This window comes from Cetorhinus maximus, chromosome 3 (assembly GCF_964194155.1).
Source record: "Cetorhinus maximus chromosome 3, sCetMax3.hap1.1, whole genome shotgun sequence".
Taxonomy (NCBI): domain Eukaryota; kingdom Metazoa; phylum Chordata; class Chondrichthyes; order Lamniformes; family Cetorhinidae; genus Cetorhinus; species Cetorhinus maximus.
Window position 1 is genome coordinate 82389242 of NC_135881.1, and position 16093 is coordinate 82405334.

Consider the following 16093-nt stretch of genomic DNA (forward strand, 5'->3'; position numbering starts at 1 on the left):
GCCTTGTAGATAGTGTTCAGGCTTTGGGGAGTCGGGGGGAGAGTTACTCGCAGAATTCACAACCTCTGACCTGCTCTTGTAGCCACAACATTTATGTGGCTTGTCTAGTTCAGTTCCTGGTCAATGGTAGCCCCCAGGATGTTGATAGTGGGGAATTCAGTGATGGTAATGATTTTGCACGTCATGGGGAGACGGTTAGATTCTATCTTGTTGGTAATGGTCATTGCCTAACGCATGAGAGGTGTGAATACTACTTGCCATTTGTCAGCCCAAGCCTGAATGTTGCCCAGGTCTTGTTGTATATGGGCATGGACTACTTCAGTATCTGGGGAGTTATGAATGGTGCTGAACATTGTGCAATCATCAGCGAACATCCCCACTTCTGACCTTATGATGGAAGGAAGGTCATTGATGAAGCAGCTGAAGGTAGTTGGGTCGAGAATACTACCCTGAGGAACTCCTGCAGTGATGTCCTGGGACTGAGATGATTGACCTCCAACAACCACAACCATCTTCCTTTGTGCGAGGTATGACTCCATTCAGTGGAGATCTTTCCCCCTGATTCCCATTGACTTCAGTTTTGCTAGGACTCCTTGATGTCACATTCAGTCAAATGCTGCCTTGATGTCAAGGGCAGTTACTCTAACTTCACCTCTGGAGTTCAGCTCTTTTGTCCATGTTTGGACTAAAGCTGTAATGAGGTCAGGAGCTGAGGGATCCTGGTGGATTCCAAACTGAGTGTCAGTGAGCAGGTTATTGCTAAGCAAGTGCCAATTGATAGCACTGTCAATGACCCCTCCAACATTTTCCTGATGATCAAAAGTAGACTGATGGGATGGTAATGGTCAGGGTTGGATCTGTCCTGCTTTTTGTGGATAGGGCATACCTGGGCAATTATCCACTGGGCAATTATAGCCGGCTAGATGCCAGTGTTGTAGCTGCACTGGAACAGCTTGGCTAAGGGTGCAGCAAGTTCTGGAACACAAGTCTTCAGCACTATTGCCAGAATATTGTCAGGGTCCATGACCTTTGCGGTAAATCATGCATACAAAATTAAACCTTTTGTGCACTTCCTTCGTGTGTCTTCTGTGTGTTTTTATATTTCCTAGAGCTTCTATGAGGTGCTTCCCCTATGGCTGCAGTATGGGCTGGGGGGCTGTGGGGGCTGCTGAGCTTCAATTGAGGAGACTGCAAATGGTTTTGGAGGATGACTTTGAGCAGTTCTGGGCCGAGAGTGTCTGCTTCAGACTGTATTATCTCAGCCCGTGCTTGCGCATCCTTGCCATAGGAGGAAATACCGTGTGGTTCCTAATATGATGTAGGCACCATGTGTCCAAGGGGGCGGGGGATGGGGGGCAGGCCTAGCATATTTGTGTGAGTGTTCAGCAGCAGCGTGTTGAGGAGGCTTTGGAGCCCTGAGATGTCCCACTCTGGTTGGGGTGGGCCGTGCGCGAAGAGAGTCCATGTACAATTTGCACTAATCAATGCTCGTCTCTCATTTTCAGGAGAAGAATGTTCACAATGCGGCCGAGCGTGCGAGGACTGGCGGCGGCCAGGTGCAGATCGCCAATCGAAGCCATTCTGAGCAGGAGGCCCTGGATCTGGGGAGGCGCCATGCGTCCAGGTCCACTGGTATCGGTAAGGCTGGGGTGCCACAGCCAGGTATTTATGCCCAACAGACATGGCAGTGCTGAATGTTAAATGAAAACAGAATTACCTGGAAAAACTCAGCAGGTCTGGCAGCATCGGTGGAGAAGAAAAGAGTTGACGTTTCGAGTCCACATGACCCTTCAACACCCCCCGCCCCCAACTTCTCTACCCCCACCACCCCCCCCACCTTAAACCAGCTTATATTTCACCCTTCTTTTTTACTTTGTTCTGTTGAAGGGTCATGTGGACTCGAATCGTCAACTCTTTTCTTCTCCACCGATGCTGCCAGACCTGCTGAGTTTTTCCAGGTAATTCTGTTTTTGTTTTGGATTTCCAGCATCCGCAGTAGTTTTTTGTTTTTATATCTGAATGTTAAATGGTTTAATTTTGCAACTTGGCTTGACCATTGCTTATGGAAGGATGAGCGCATAATGATCCGGTGGACAGGGATGAACTGTGTCATTGTCTCTACACTAAGTGATCCACTGCGCTTGTTCTTCCTTTCAGCATCATCAGAGCAGGGCCGGGAGGAGGAGCAGCAGAGGGTCCCTCTCACACCTGAGGGGCCTGAAGTCTCACCAGCATCACACCATTTCTGCGAGGCAGGCACCAGCGCAGATACTAGCACCTCAGTGGGAATTAGAACATCGGCTAGTGTCCTGGAGCACAGTGGTGAGGGCACTTTACACTCACTGGAGGAGCTGGCAGAGACAGAGAGTGCCCATGGCGCCTGCAGTCGGAGGACTTCAGGGGACCAGGCACATGCTCAGTCGGTGCCTGATGATGTGCCTCTGGAGTCGACCGCGATGCAGCAGGTGCAGGAAATGCGGCCGTGTGTGCGGGAGCATCTGGGGGAGATACATGATGCCATGCTTGGCTTGGTCCCCGTGGTGGAGGAGTCTATGCCGACACTCGCTGCAGTGAGCCACATGAGTGCCATGCATGCTCCGTGGAGAGAGTGGCGACTCTCGTGGAGAGGCTCCTCCAGGAGACCCGTCAGGGCTACCTGGAGATGTGCTCGGACCAGTAAGCCCTCACATCGGCATTGACCTCAGAGGGTCACTGCCAGTGTGGGAGATGGTGTGGGCATCAAGTGTCCCAGCTTGGTGCCCATCCATGCACGGTGAGCAGAGAGGTCCGAAGCGGCCTCACATCGGCGCAGCAGCTGCCTGTCATCTCTGCGGGCTCCTCTCAGAGTGCTCCGGATGAGGGCGGCAGCTCCTCCGCCCCTCTCCCAGTGACCATATCATCCGGTGAGACTGCGACGACTGAGGAGATGCCAGCTGCAGAACAGGCAGCTCCCTCCCAGGCGGGGCCAGCATAGGCTCCATGGGCCAAGGAATGAGCGCCAAGATCATCAAGGCCAACAGGACAGCAGAGTGAGCAGGCTGTCTCAGATGCCAGTCCAAGCAACGGGGCAGCACCAAGACATAGCACCCGGAAATGAAAACATAAGGCACATTAGGTGCCATGGGTTTTTCAGTGGTGCTTTTTTATTGGCCTGAGATGAGGCCCTTATGATTTTATTTGATTTGTAACACTATTGTCTTTTTTTTGTAATAAGTTGCGTTGCTTGACACATTAAATTCAGATATCTCACCATGGCTGAGGGTGCCTCTTTTCTTCTGCATGTGGATGGTTTCCAAAGCTGTAATGAGTGCTTTGTTGGACATTCAGCTTTATTAACAAGGCCCTTACTTACTGTTGCTAACCTGGCAGATTTTGAACTTAGGTGTCGAGTATGGAGCTGACAGCCCAGGCTTGTCCTAGTGGACCATCTGTGTTGTGCTCGCTGAAGGTTCGTTGGATTAAAACCTCCCGAGTGTCCCTGCCTCCCTGCAGTATGCCTGGGTCAGGGTCTACCCCCTCAGCATTTCCCTGTGTGTGCTCATCCTTGGACTCACTGCTGGACTCATCGTGTGCAGCCGCAGCCACTGCGTCGACGTCTTCATCGTCCCCCCTTTCCAGCGCAAGATCGTGGAGAGCGCAGCATGCAACTACTATCACCGGGACATGATCTGGGGGGTACTGGAGTGCGCCGCCTGAGTGGTCCACGCATCAGAAGCGCATCTTGAGAAGACCGATGGTTTTCCCCACCACAGCCCTTGTGGAGGTGTGGCTCCTACTGTACCGCTGCTCAGCTTCTGTTCTTGGATGGCGGAGAGGCCTCAGGAGCCACCCTCTGAGGGGATAGCTCTTGTCACCCAGCAGCCATCCATCCAGCCGGGCTGGAGCACTGAAGAGCCCCGGCACCTGGGAGTGTCTGAGGATGTAGGTGTCATGGGAGCTGCTTGGGTACCTTGCACAGACTTGTAGAATCTGCATCCTGTGATCACACACTATCTGCACGTTCATGGAGTGGAAGCCCTTCCTGTTGACGAAGGCACCGGCCTCACCTGCTGGCGCCTTGATGGCCACATGTGTACAGTCTATTGCACCCTGGACATGGGTGAACCGCCTCTGGCTCACTGTGTCTGGCTTGCCTGGTCCCAATGGTAGTGGGTGAAGGTCAATGCATGTCTGAACAGAGTGTTTGTAACCTGCTTGACACAAGTGTGTACAGCTGATTGGGAGACACCGCAAAGATCACCCACCGAGCCCTGGAAGGAGCCAGAGACATAGAAATTGAGGGCAGCTGTGACCTTTAGAGCCACTCGGATGCGGTGTCCACCCACACAGTTAGTGGAGATCTCAGGTCCAATCATCTGACAGATATAGTTGACTGTCCCCCCTGAGAGACGGAGCCTCCTTCGGCACTGCACCTCAGACATATTGAGGTAGCTGCTTCGCTGCCTGTATACCCTGGTCGCAGGATAGTGGCGTTTTCTGCGGCCCCTTCTGCCTTGGTCTTCCTGTAGGCCCTGCGCCCCTTGTGCCTGTGCCTGGCCTCCCAAAGGTGGCTCCCCTGGAAGCTGAATGTGCACTCCTGGCCTCCTCCCCCTTCTAGCCCTTCCTTCCTCCTCAGAGGAGCTGCCTCCAGTGGGCAATTCAGCTCCCATTCCCAGGCTAAGGGAAGGCTTCCTGAAACCTGCAGGCCCAAAAAAGATTCCTCACTGCAGAGTGCTGACCTAAAGATGAAGAGTCCAGAAAAGGCGGCTGGTGTGCGTTTTGAAGTATTGCAGATCACACAGGCAAGTTTGAAAAACTTTCAAAAGTAAATGCTTGACTGGGCACATTCATGACCCCACTGAGCTCTCTTAACCTGCCCGTGGATAAAGTTTATACAAATGTGTTCTACCGCCTGCCCATTGCGCCCGTGCGCTGACCCGAAGATTGCACAGGGGCCAAAAAATCGGCATCGATTGAACACTCAAGGGCCTTATGTGCCCGTTAATTAATGGCAGGCGCGAGTCGGGCATCATCGCGTGCCCGCCCAGCAAAATATCGCGATGGTGCACAGTGATGTCGCGACGCTCGTCTGATGTCACCGCACGTCATTTTATGCGTGGATGTGCGTGGCCGGTCCCTGCACAACAACGGGAAAATTCTGCCCATAGCTACAGAATAAGGTAATACTCATTTAAAACTGAGATGCGAAGGAATATCTGGAATTCTCTACCCCAGAGAGTTGTGGAGGATAGATCACTGAAAGTATTTAAAGAGGACGTAGATAGATTTTTGAAATATCAGGCTATGAGGAGCAGATCAGCCATGATCTTATTGAATGGTGGGGCAGGCTTGAGGTGTCGAATAGCCTACCCCTGCCGCTATTTTTTATGTTCTTATGTTATCAAAGAAATAATGTGTGACTAGTGAATGGCCATCGTTGTCTCCTCCATGGGGGTTAAACTATGCAGGTGCACTTGCTTCCAGCAGTTATTGCTACATCCTTCTCTTATGTTTGGTTGATGTGCGTGTCGTGGTTGATTACTAGCTAGAGTGTGCGAGCTTTGTCTTGTGAGTGTGACGCTTACAATGGTATTAGTGCAAGGGTGAGCTAAACCATATGAATTGAACAACTGAGTACTGATTAATTGAGATTATTGGTAGGTGGGTGATCGGAGTGTCATGGCAAAAGTGGCAAATGAAATTCAAACGAGAAGTGTGAGGTGATGCAGTTAGGGAGGTCAAACAAGACAATGGAATACACAATAAATGGGAGGATACTGAGAGGTGTAAAGAAAGTGAGGGACCTTGGAGTGAATGTCCACAGATCCCTGAAAGTAGCAGGACAAGGCGATAAGGTGATTAAGAAGATATATTGAATCCTTTCCTTTATTAGCCGAGGGAAAAATATAAGAACAGGGAGGTCATGCTGGAACTATGTAAAATATTAGTTTGGCTACATCTTGAGTAGTGTGTGCAGTTCTGGTCATCTCATTACGTAAGTAAGTAATTGCACTACTGAGGGTACAGAGGAGACTTAGAAGGATATTGTCAGGACTGGAAAATTGCAGCTATGAAGAAAGATTGGATAGGCTGGGGTTGCTCTCCTTGGAACAGAGGAGCCTGAAGGGAGATTTGATTGAGATGCACAAAATTGTGGTGGGCTTGGTTCAAGTGGATGGGAAGGGCCTATTTACTTTAGCAGCGACTAGGGGGCACATGTTTAAAATGATTGGTGGAAGGATTAGGAGGCTGATGAGGAAAAATGTTTTCACCCAGAGGATGGTGGGGGTGTGTAACTCACTGCCTGAGAGGGTTGTAGAGGCAGAAAACCTAATCTGATTTAAAAGGTGTCTGGATGTGCACCTGAAGTGCCGAAACCTGCAGGGTTATGGACTAAATGCTGGAAAGTGGAATGAAGCTGGGTGGCTCATTTTTTTCGGCCAGCACTGACATGATGGGCCAAGTGGCCTCCTTCTGTGCCATATTGGGCAGGATTTTCCCCTCATTGGCAACGTCACAGCGGGCGCAGATGAGGCAAGAGACCTCCCATACAGATAGCTGCCTCAGGGAGCTGCAGACCTCCAAATAATAAAATAAAGCATTAAAAAGCTGCAAAAAAATGCCCATGCATCACAATCAAGCACCTGAAAGCATATTTCATAAAACTGCTGTCCCTAGCTATTTCTTTTTATTTTACTTCCTAATGGAGACTTCATCCCACCGTTGGATGAGGCTTCATGATAAATGTAACAGCCGCCTGGCCGATTTGCCCATCCACCACCCATAAGGTTGGACAGGCCATGAAATATTGCAGACAATTGCCATTAATGGGCTTGATTGCCTTTGGGCACACTTCTGCACAAAATATCACGAGTGCGTGATGATGTCGGGATGCTCGCCTACCAGATGTATAATTCTGCCCATAGGGGTCCTTCAACATCTGTCAATCCTGGATACATTGTGCCAAATCTGGAACGCCTAAAAACTTAGTCACAAATGTTTTGCAATGGAACCGGGGCCAGCACAGATCAAATACAGGGCATCCCACTGTTAAATTGGTTGGCATTGCACCGTTTTACACCCAAACAATGGGTGCAATGTGTATTAATTTCTATCCCATTGACAGTAAGTATAGAACTAGACACCACCAATTCAAAATTACCAAGCCACAAATGAGACTGGAGATTAGAAGGCTTTTATTGTCACATCCTCCCCACAGAGCAGCTAACATGTATAACAACAAAAGATATGATGCTGTGTTAATTAACCCTTTTAAACACTAAAGGCTTCAACAATTTTGAGGTCTTTAAAAAGAATAAATCAATGCAAGAAGATGAACAATGGGCCTTAATTTTAAAACAGTGAGGAGAGGAAGAGGAGGATAATTGTGTAAAAGCAATTTTTGGAACTCAGGAAATGGAAAATACAAATGGTTTTAGTGGAATGAAAATCATAGAAGTTCTTTAAATAGCATGTAATCTGCCCTGCCAGGCTACCACTCAGTTGGTGAAGCTGCATATGAACCTACATAAAAACATACAAATCAGTAGCAGGAATAGGCCATTCAGCCCATCAAGTCTGCTCCACCATTCAATAAGGCCATGGCTGATCTGATTGTGGCCTCAACTCCACTTTCCTTCCTAATCCGCCCCCCCCACCCCACCCACCACCTCCCCCCCCCCCCCCCTCCTCCCCACCTCACTCCCTCATACCCTTTGGCTCCCTTGTCAATCAAGAATCTATCTAATTCAGCCTTTAAAATATTCAATGTCTCAGCCTCCAATGCTCTCTGGGGAAGAGCCCAGGTATTTCTGTTTCTGTTTTTGTTCCACAAACTCAGGATCCTCTGAGAAAAAAAAAATTCTCCTCATCTCCGTCTTAATTGAGAGATGGCTAACTTTTAAACTGGCGCCTAATTTTAGCCTCTCCCACAAGGAAAAACATCCTTTCATCATCCACCATGCCTAGTCCCTTCATATTGTATATGTTTAAATAAGGACATCTCTCATTCTTCTGAACTCTGATGGATAGAAGCACAACCTATCCACCCTTTCCTCATACGATAAAATCTATCCCAATATTTAGTAATAGTAATGGAATAAAATGAATGCAATATTACATGGAATGATAGATAATGGTTTAATTAAATAATTTTACATAGAATCAGCAGAGGGAGGTGGAGGTCAGATTGGTGCTTCAGAAGGTTCCATTGTTTAATTTATTTTCTCTTGTGAAGTATATTAAGGCTACTTCTCTCCTGCTAATGTTTGAGCAAATCAGTATCTGGCATTGCTGCCGCTTTTTGTTATGTTATGATCTCCATTGAGACTGATAACTTGTAAAAAGAAATTCGAACTTCCAGTTAATAGCTGTAAAGATGACATGACAAAATCTCATGTTTTAAGACATTTTCTGTAACAAAAGACTAAAAGCACTATTGACTAAACATTATCTTTGTAAGCAATTTATATTTTAAACCATAGAATGGAATAACTCCTCCTTCTTGCCTTTACTACAACTGAAAAAAAGCACACTTCACAGGTAGATGTTACACTGCCTTTTAATTCAACCTCCCAAAATCAGTCCATAATTATTCTTAGCTCTCAATTGTTTACTTTAGATCTTTCCCCTTCTCAGCCTGGAAATTTTTAACTCCAGTACTGTCTTTCACGGTGTGAGTTTTCTTGGGGACTTCTACCTCGAGCTAAGGTTAGACAAATCTTCCTTCCAGCTTGATTTTGACTCCCCACAAATGTAGGCTTTCCAATCCGAGTGTATACTCCCACCTGCATTCTGCACAGTGAACCATAGCTGTTCTTTCTCTCTCTCCCAGACCCTGACAGATTAACTGTGTCTGTGAGTTTTAGGGATATCTTAAAAATCCCTGCCCTCTCAAAGCCCATTTCCATGGTAATGTGAATCACATGGGCTTTGTATCCAGGCAGAGATGCTGATAAATTATTCTTGAAAGCCCAACTCTCTTTCATCTTGGAACAAAATTGACAGTTTAAAGCATAACTGTTTACAATCTGGCTTTCTCAAAACTTTTCTGAGAATTTGGAGTCTCAGAGTCCATCCACTATTAGCACACAGGCTGCTGCCATTGTCCCTGCAAGCATAAGCACTTCACACCTTCTTCCCAGTAAACCAATCTGTCTCCCTTTAATCTCTAACAATCAAACCACACAGGCTTGCTGTCAGGCAGACTTCAGCACAGGTCACATGGCCCCCTTCATTTTAGCCTAAATTTAAAGACCCAGTTCCAAAACATAACAATCTTATAAGTTTCACAATTATAACATTTAAACTAATTTTCTGTCAGCTGCACATTGCAAAATATTCTGGCTTTGAACCAATCGTACACAAAGCATTCAAAAACTTCCATCTCCACGTTGATGGCCTCACATGGTAGGAATTTATTTCCTTGTTCCCCATCAACATATGATGCAACTTTGCAGGTTGTTTAATTGTGAAAAAAGTATGGGCGATGGTATCTGTTTTGTTTTGGTGGTATTTTTACCTGTTCAGAGTGGGCTAAAGGGTAAAGTCTATTGCAGATGACTTTCTTCTGGTAGTCAATATGGAAATAGAATAAATATGCCTGACCAGCTTTTTTTGTTGTTATGGGGCAATACATTTTGACTTGATTACTGAGCTTCAGCTCCAGCAGGGTTACACACATGGAACTTTGACTTAAATCTGGAGCAGTTGTTATGATCAGTTATTGACTGATGCAACTGGTACAATTTAGTGCCGAATGCTAACTATGATCTGGGGTTTTTCGATCCTGCCAGGTTCCGACTGTTCTCGAAACTCTACATTAATTTTCCAACAAAAATGTCTTCCAGGATAGACAAGATTGCACATAAAGTAATGTCTGCCTGTCGTGTACATTGTCACAGCCACCCTCACTTAATGGCTCCACTTGTACTCCTTACCTATTTTTGATGATCCATGAAACAGATGTAAAACATTTAAAAGCAAGTTGGTTATTCATGAATTTTGCAGCTGCGATCAGTATAGCACAGTGCCATTGAGATTGCAGCACTCATATAGTACATTGCTGCCTTTATATCCAAGGCAGAGGATAAGAGGAAGGTACTTCTTTGATTCAAAGGGTTATATTGATATTGAACAGATATAGATCTGCTGCCTATGAGTGAAAGGCTCTAATTTATATTGTATTTGCTTTTTTTTATTATTAATTATTACAAAATAAGTGTGCAATTGAGATTTCTAGAATCAAAGCAAAACAGTACGCATTTAACAAGGAAATGCTGGAAATGTCCGTAAGTGCTTTGTCAGAGTAATGAGCCAAGACCAGCAATGAAATAAAAGAAACTTTAAGGGAGGTGACTGAAGGGTGGTAGAAGGGATGGATTTGAGGTCAGCTTTTGAGGTTGGTGAAAGCCGTAGCAAAGTAGAAGGATAAAGAAAGGGAATTCCTGAATGGAGGTGGCTGATACCCGAAGCAGAGAAGGATGGGGGAAGGATGAGGGTGGGTTCATGCACAGTGAAGGCAAGAGTGAAAACAGCAAAGGGTATGAGATAAGATATAGGCCTGCAAAAGGTTGAGATGTAGTGTGGGGTGCAATATGGAAGGATTTGTAAACAAGGATGAGGATTTTGGAAATTAGTATACTGGCGCGGGGAGGGTAGAGTGGCAATGGAGGACATTGAAAATAAGGAGGATAAGTGACTGGGACTTAATCAGATATGATGAAGACAACAAAGTCTGTCTGAGTTAGAGTTTGCATTGGGTACGAAGAGAGTGTTGGAGAAGCATAAGCTGGAGATAGTCAAGACATGGGGGAAATTTTCAATGGCAGAGGGGATGAGGTAAGGGCAAACTGAGAGGAAATTGTGGAAATGAACATGGAATGTTGTTATGACTAGGTGAAAAGGGGTGAACTGGCTCTCCTCTATTCAACCTCCTCAGTTGGTCATGACAAAAGTTTAAGCATCTTTTTCATGAGGATATGCCTTCTCCAAATGCAAATGTATTTATCTATTTAAGCTGGGAGCAATAAGGAGCCAATTGAACAAGGTTTTCTTGAGTCAAAGAAAGCGAAAATTTATTAACCACTAAACCTGAGGGAAAAATAATTAAAACGCGATGCCTCACCCAAAGGTATCAGAAATAAAGTAAATTTAAGTCCAATATAAGTAAAAAGAATATACATTTAAGTGCCCTTTCATTGTTCTAGAGGTGTAGATTTTTAAACATAGTTACAGATTTGGATTAGCTGATTTTGTTGATGCGGTCAGATGTAGAAGATGTTGCAATTATTATGAGATCTCGGTTCGCTGGTAGATTTCTAGAAAATTTGGCTTCTGAATCAATAATATAATTGTTCCGAAAGGGAGAAAGGAGAGGAGAGAGAAAGAGAGAGACCAGTTGTTGGATCCAGTGACCTTGGTTTGTTGGGGCTAAAGGATCTGGGTTGCACGCTTGTTTTGGGCTGACCAAGTTGGTACAGAGACAGGGAACATCTGGAGATCATTGTTAGAATAAACACAAGGCAGAATTTTGCCCCTGTTGGACGTGCTCAGCAGTGGCAGGCAGGGGTGGTCGGGAAGCTGAGAACCGCCTGCGATCGATGTAATTTCATGCTGGTGGGCCAATTAAGGCCTGCTCAACATGAAACACGAGCAGCATAGTTCAGCGCTGCCTGTGCGGGCGGAGGGGGGGGGGAGTGCGAGCACGAACTTCGCGCATGCGTGCAAGTGCACGCTTGATAATGTCCCTGAGGCACAGAGCTGCCTCAGGAAGATGACGAGTTCAAAAAAAAATTAAGAAATGAAAAATGTAATGAAACATGCCCCCTCGTGGGACTCTGTCACATGAGCAGGGGCATGTTATTAATTAAATTTAAAAAAAAATACTTTAGTTTTATTTGCTTTAGGAAACCTTATCCTGCCCTTGGATAAGGTTTCCTAAAAAGTGCAAAGGGAGCTTAGCCTTTTCACCTTCCTGCTAACCGTAAGGGTGGACGGGGAGCGAAAAATTTATTTTAATAACCTTGTTAATGGCCTTAATAGGCCTTCTAATTGTTGGTGGGCACACTGCCGACTCCGGCGCACGCCCACTGACCGAAATATCGCATGACTGCGCGTTGACATCGGAACGCTTGCCTGACGACAACGGGCATCATTTTACGTTCGAGCGGGTCAGGCGTGTGCCTGCCCATCAAGATAAAATTTTTCCCATGCTGTTTATTGACAAACTAAACTCAGTAGCTACACTTCTGTGCTCACAACTTAAAACTCTGCCTTCACTCTTCAGTGTCTAACCCAAGAATAGTAGCCCATGCTACTATGCTATTGGGTACTAAGATGTGATCTTACATTACAATACTTGTCTTAAAGGTATATTACACATCTGATTGCTACATCCCTCCTCCCTTTACTGAAAAATACATTTTTCTTTTTTTTCAATATATCAAGTTATTTACACAGATCAATAATTCACAAAGTCAGTCTCTCTGGGGGTTTCCTTATGCGTGTAGAACATCACAGCTCTACAGCTCCTGAAGTTTGATTAGGAACTTCCCTTACTGAAGTCTTCTGAGCATCTGGTTCATCAGTAGGTACCTGTAAATCTGTTTCTTCAACTCTTTCAGGTACAGTCGGCCCTTCAAACACACTTGTACTCAGTTGAGTTCTTTCAACAGGAGATGTTGATTTAGTCTCGAACACTGGAGGAATTTCTGGATATTTGGTTTCTCCTGTTTTTATGTGATCCACATGTCTCCTTATTGCTCGATCTTTGACTTTCACCTGGTAGGAAAGAGGTCCCATTACTTATTTCACCAACAACTATGCTGGTCTTTCTCTAAAACTTTCACAAATACTTTCTCTCCTACATTAAATGTTCTGCCCCGATTGTGACAGTCATATCCAATTTTCTGACTTTCTTGCCTTCTTTCTACCTTCCCCCCTACCCAGGTTTGGCATAATTAGACTCAGTCCCGATCGGAGATGGCGCTCCATCAACAATTCCGCAGGTGTGACACCTGTTGTCGAATGAGGGGCGCTTCTGTAATGGAAAAGAAAATGTGCTAATTTAGTCTCTATAGAATCTCCAGACAACTTCTTCATACCAGATTTGAACGTGTGAACTGTTCTCTTGGCGAGTCCATTTGAAGAAGGGTGGTATGGAGATGTTTTCGCATGAACAATACCATTGAGGCTTGTAAATCAATTAAATTCAGCACTCATGAATACTGTTCCATTGCCTGATACTAACACTTCAGGTCGTCCATTTATTACGCAGCTTTGTCGTAGCTTGTCTATTTGAGCAGAAGATGTGGGCGACCTCACTTTGTATATGTCCATCCATTTTGAATGAGCATCTATCATAAGTAGAAACATTGTTCCCATAAAAGCTCATACATAGTCGATATGTATTCGTACCCATGGCCTTCCTGGCCACTCCCAGGGGTGTAACAGAGCTGTTTCATGTAATTTTTGTAATTGTTAACACTGCATACAACTTCTCACTAAGTTTTCTATTTCTCCATTCATTCCCGGCCACCACATATAGCTGAGTGCTATTGCCTTCATTTTGGAAATTCTGGGATGTGCATTGTGAAGTTCAGAAAACAATGGCCTTCGTCCTTTTGGAGGAACATTCACTCGAGCTCCCGACAATAAAATAACTTCTTGGCTGGTTATCTCGAATCTTCTCTGGAAATACGGTTTCATCTCAACAGATTCTTGTTTTTGTGACCAACCATAAAGAACTTGATTTCTCCATTTGGATAAGACAGGGTCTTGATTTGTCCAATCTTTAATTTGTTTTGCACATATCAGTGGATGAGTCCAGGAAGGTCAATAACAAAATGAATTCCTGAAGAATTGGAACATCCTCATCTTTTACTTGCAAGGGTAAACGGTGCACCTGCATTTGTAATTTGACTTCTGGGTCTATGAATAAAAGAATACTCATACGCTACCAAGATCAATGCCCATCTTTGTACTCTTGCTGAGGCTATAGGGGGTACTGCCTTGTCTTCACCAAATTGTCCTAATAATGGCTTGTGGCCCGTAATGATAGTAAAATAATGACCATGTACATATTGATGAAACCGCAAATGATTGCCAGGCCTTCTTTTTCAATTTGAGTGTACCTTTTTTCTGCTGTACTGAGTACTCTTGACACATATCCTATAGGTCGTTCTGATCCATCGCCCATTTGATGGGAAAGCACTGCTCCCACTCCATAGGGAGATGAATCACACGTTAATATCAATTTTTTGGGGGGTCAAAATGTACTAGAAGTGTAGATGATTATAACAACTGTTTCGCTTTGTGAAAGTTTCTTCTTGTGGAGTTTGCCATGATCATCTCTGGTTTCTCTTGAGCAAGTAATACCATGATGCCAGTTCTGTCAACAAATTAGGTAAGAAGCGCCCATAGAAATTGATCATTCCCAAGAATGATTTTAGTTCTGATGTATTCTTTGGCGCTGGGGCTTCTTTAATCGCGTTCACTTTTTCTTCAACTGAATGTAGGCCTTGTGAAGCTACCTTGTGAACTAGGTAAGTTACATTTTTTGCCTGGATGTGCACTTTTCATTTTTCAGTCCCACTCCAACCTGCAAAAAACATTTCAGAACTTCTTCCAAGTTCATCAAATGTTCCTTTTCTATGAGTCCAGTCATGAGAACATCATCCAAATAAACCACAACATGGGGCAGTCCCTGTAGTAAACTTTCCATGGTTCTTTGAAATATCGCACAATCAGAAGCTATGCCAAATGGTAGACGGGTTTACTGGTACAATGCCTAGTGTGTATTTACGGTGACAAACTTCCGGGATGCCTTCTCTAATTCCAATTGTTGGTAGGCATGACTCATATCTAACTTTGTGTAGGCTATTCCACCTGCCAGTTTAGCCTATAAATCTTCAATTTTTGGTATGGGGTGCCTGTCCAACTTAGCTACTTTTTTGACTGTTAATTTGTAGTCCCCACAAATTCAAATGATTTTTGGTCAGGTTTGAGAACAAATGCAATTGGTGCTGCCCACTTTGGAAATTATAATGGTTGTATCATTCCCAGTTTCTCTAATCTGTCCAGTTCGGCGTCTACCTTTTCCCGCATTGTATAAGGTACTGGTCTTGCCTTCATGAATCTTGTGTGCCTCTGGATCTACATGAAATTTTGCTTGTAGCCCCTTAATTTTTCCACGTTCCTCCCTGAAAAGTGAGGCATATTTTTGTCGTAGTTCTGAAAGCCCATAAATTCTCAGCTGGAAGATTTCAGTTCATTCCAATTTAATCCCTTTTGGCCAGTTTCCTCCAAGGAGACTAGGTCCCTCACCTGCTACTACCATCAAGGGTAATTTCACTGTCTGACCCCCATAGTGCACTGCAACTTTACATATGCCTTTGATTTGTATGTCTTCTCTCATATATGTTTTTAGTTTGTCATCAGTTTCTTCTAAATTCAGCTTACGTTCTCCATGATTCAGGTGTTTAAATTATGCTCACCAATCACTGTATCCACCTCCGTTCTGATAGGCTTCTCATTCACCTTCATGGTTACATAGAAAAGCTCTGTTCTTCCTACCTTTAAGTTATATAACAAATAGGTATCAGCATCTATTACTTCAGGCTTTTCAACACTGTTTATCTCAATGGTGATTTGCTTTTGTCTGAAAGTCTGCCTGATTCTATCTTTACCATGTCTCATTAGTGCCCATTTCGATGGCAGGAGAAACATTTGATCCTTTTAAACTGTGATTCATTACAAGTTTGTCTGCTTCCACCTCTGTTACTATTATGCCATGTTTTTGCTGCTAGGTTTTCCCTTTTAATTTTTCTGCTAGTGCTAGCAGATTCCCGCTTTGGAGTAAAAATCTGCACTTTCGCGTTCTTTGATTGAGGCTCCCCAACTTGCGAGAGAGGGGGGAGGGGGGAGTGGAATGGTGCCATTTTGTGCTCCCTGTATGGCTTCTGAATCTTGCACTGCACCATCTATTTCCAGAGCAATTTCCAATGCCTCCTGAAAATCTAACTTTGTTTCAACCAGCAATCTCTTCTGAATCACATCTTTGTTTATACCACACACTAAATGATCTCCAAGCATTTCATTGATAGATGTACCAAAC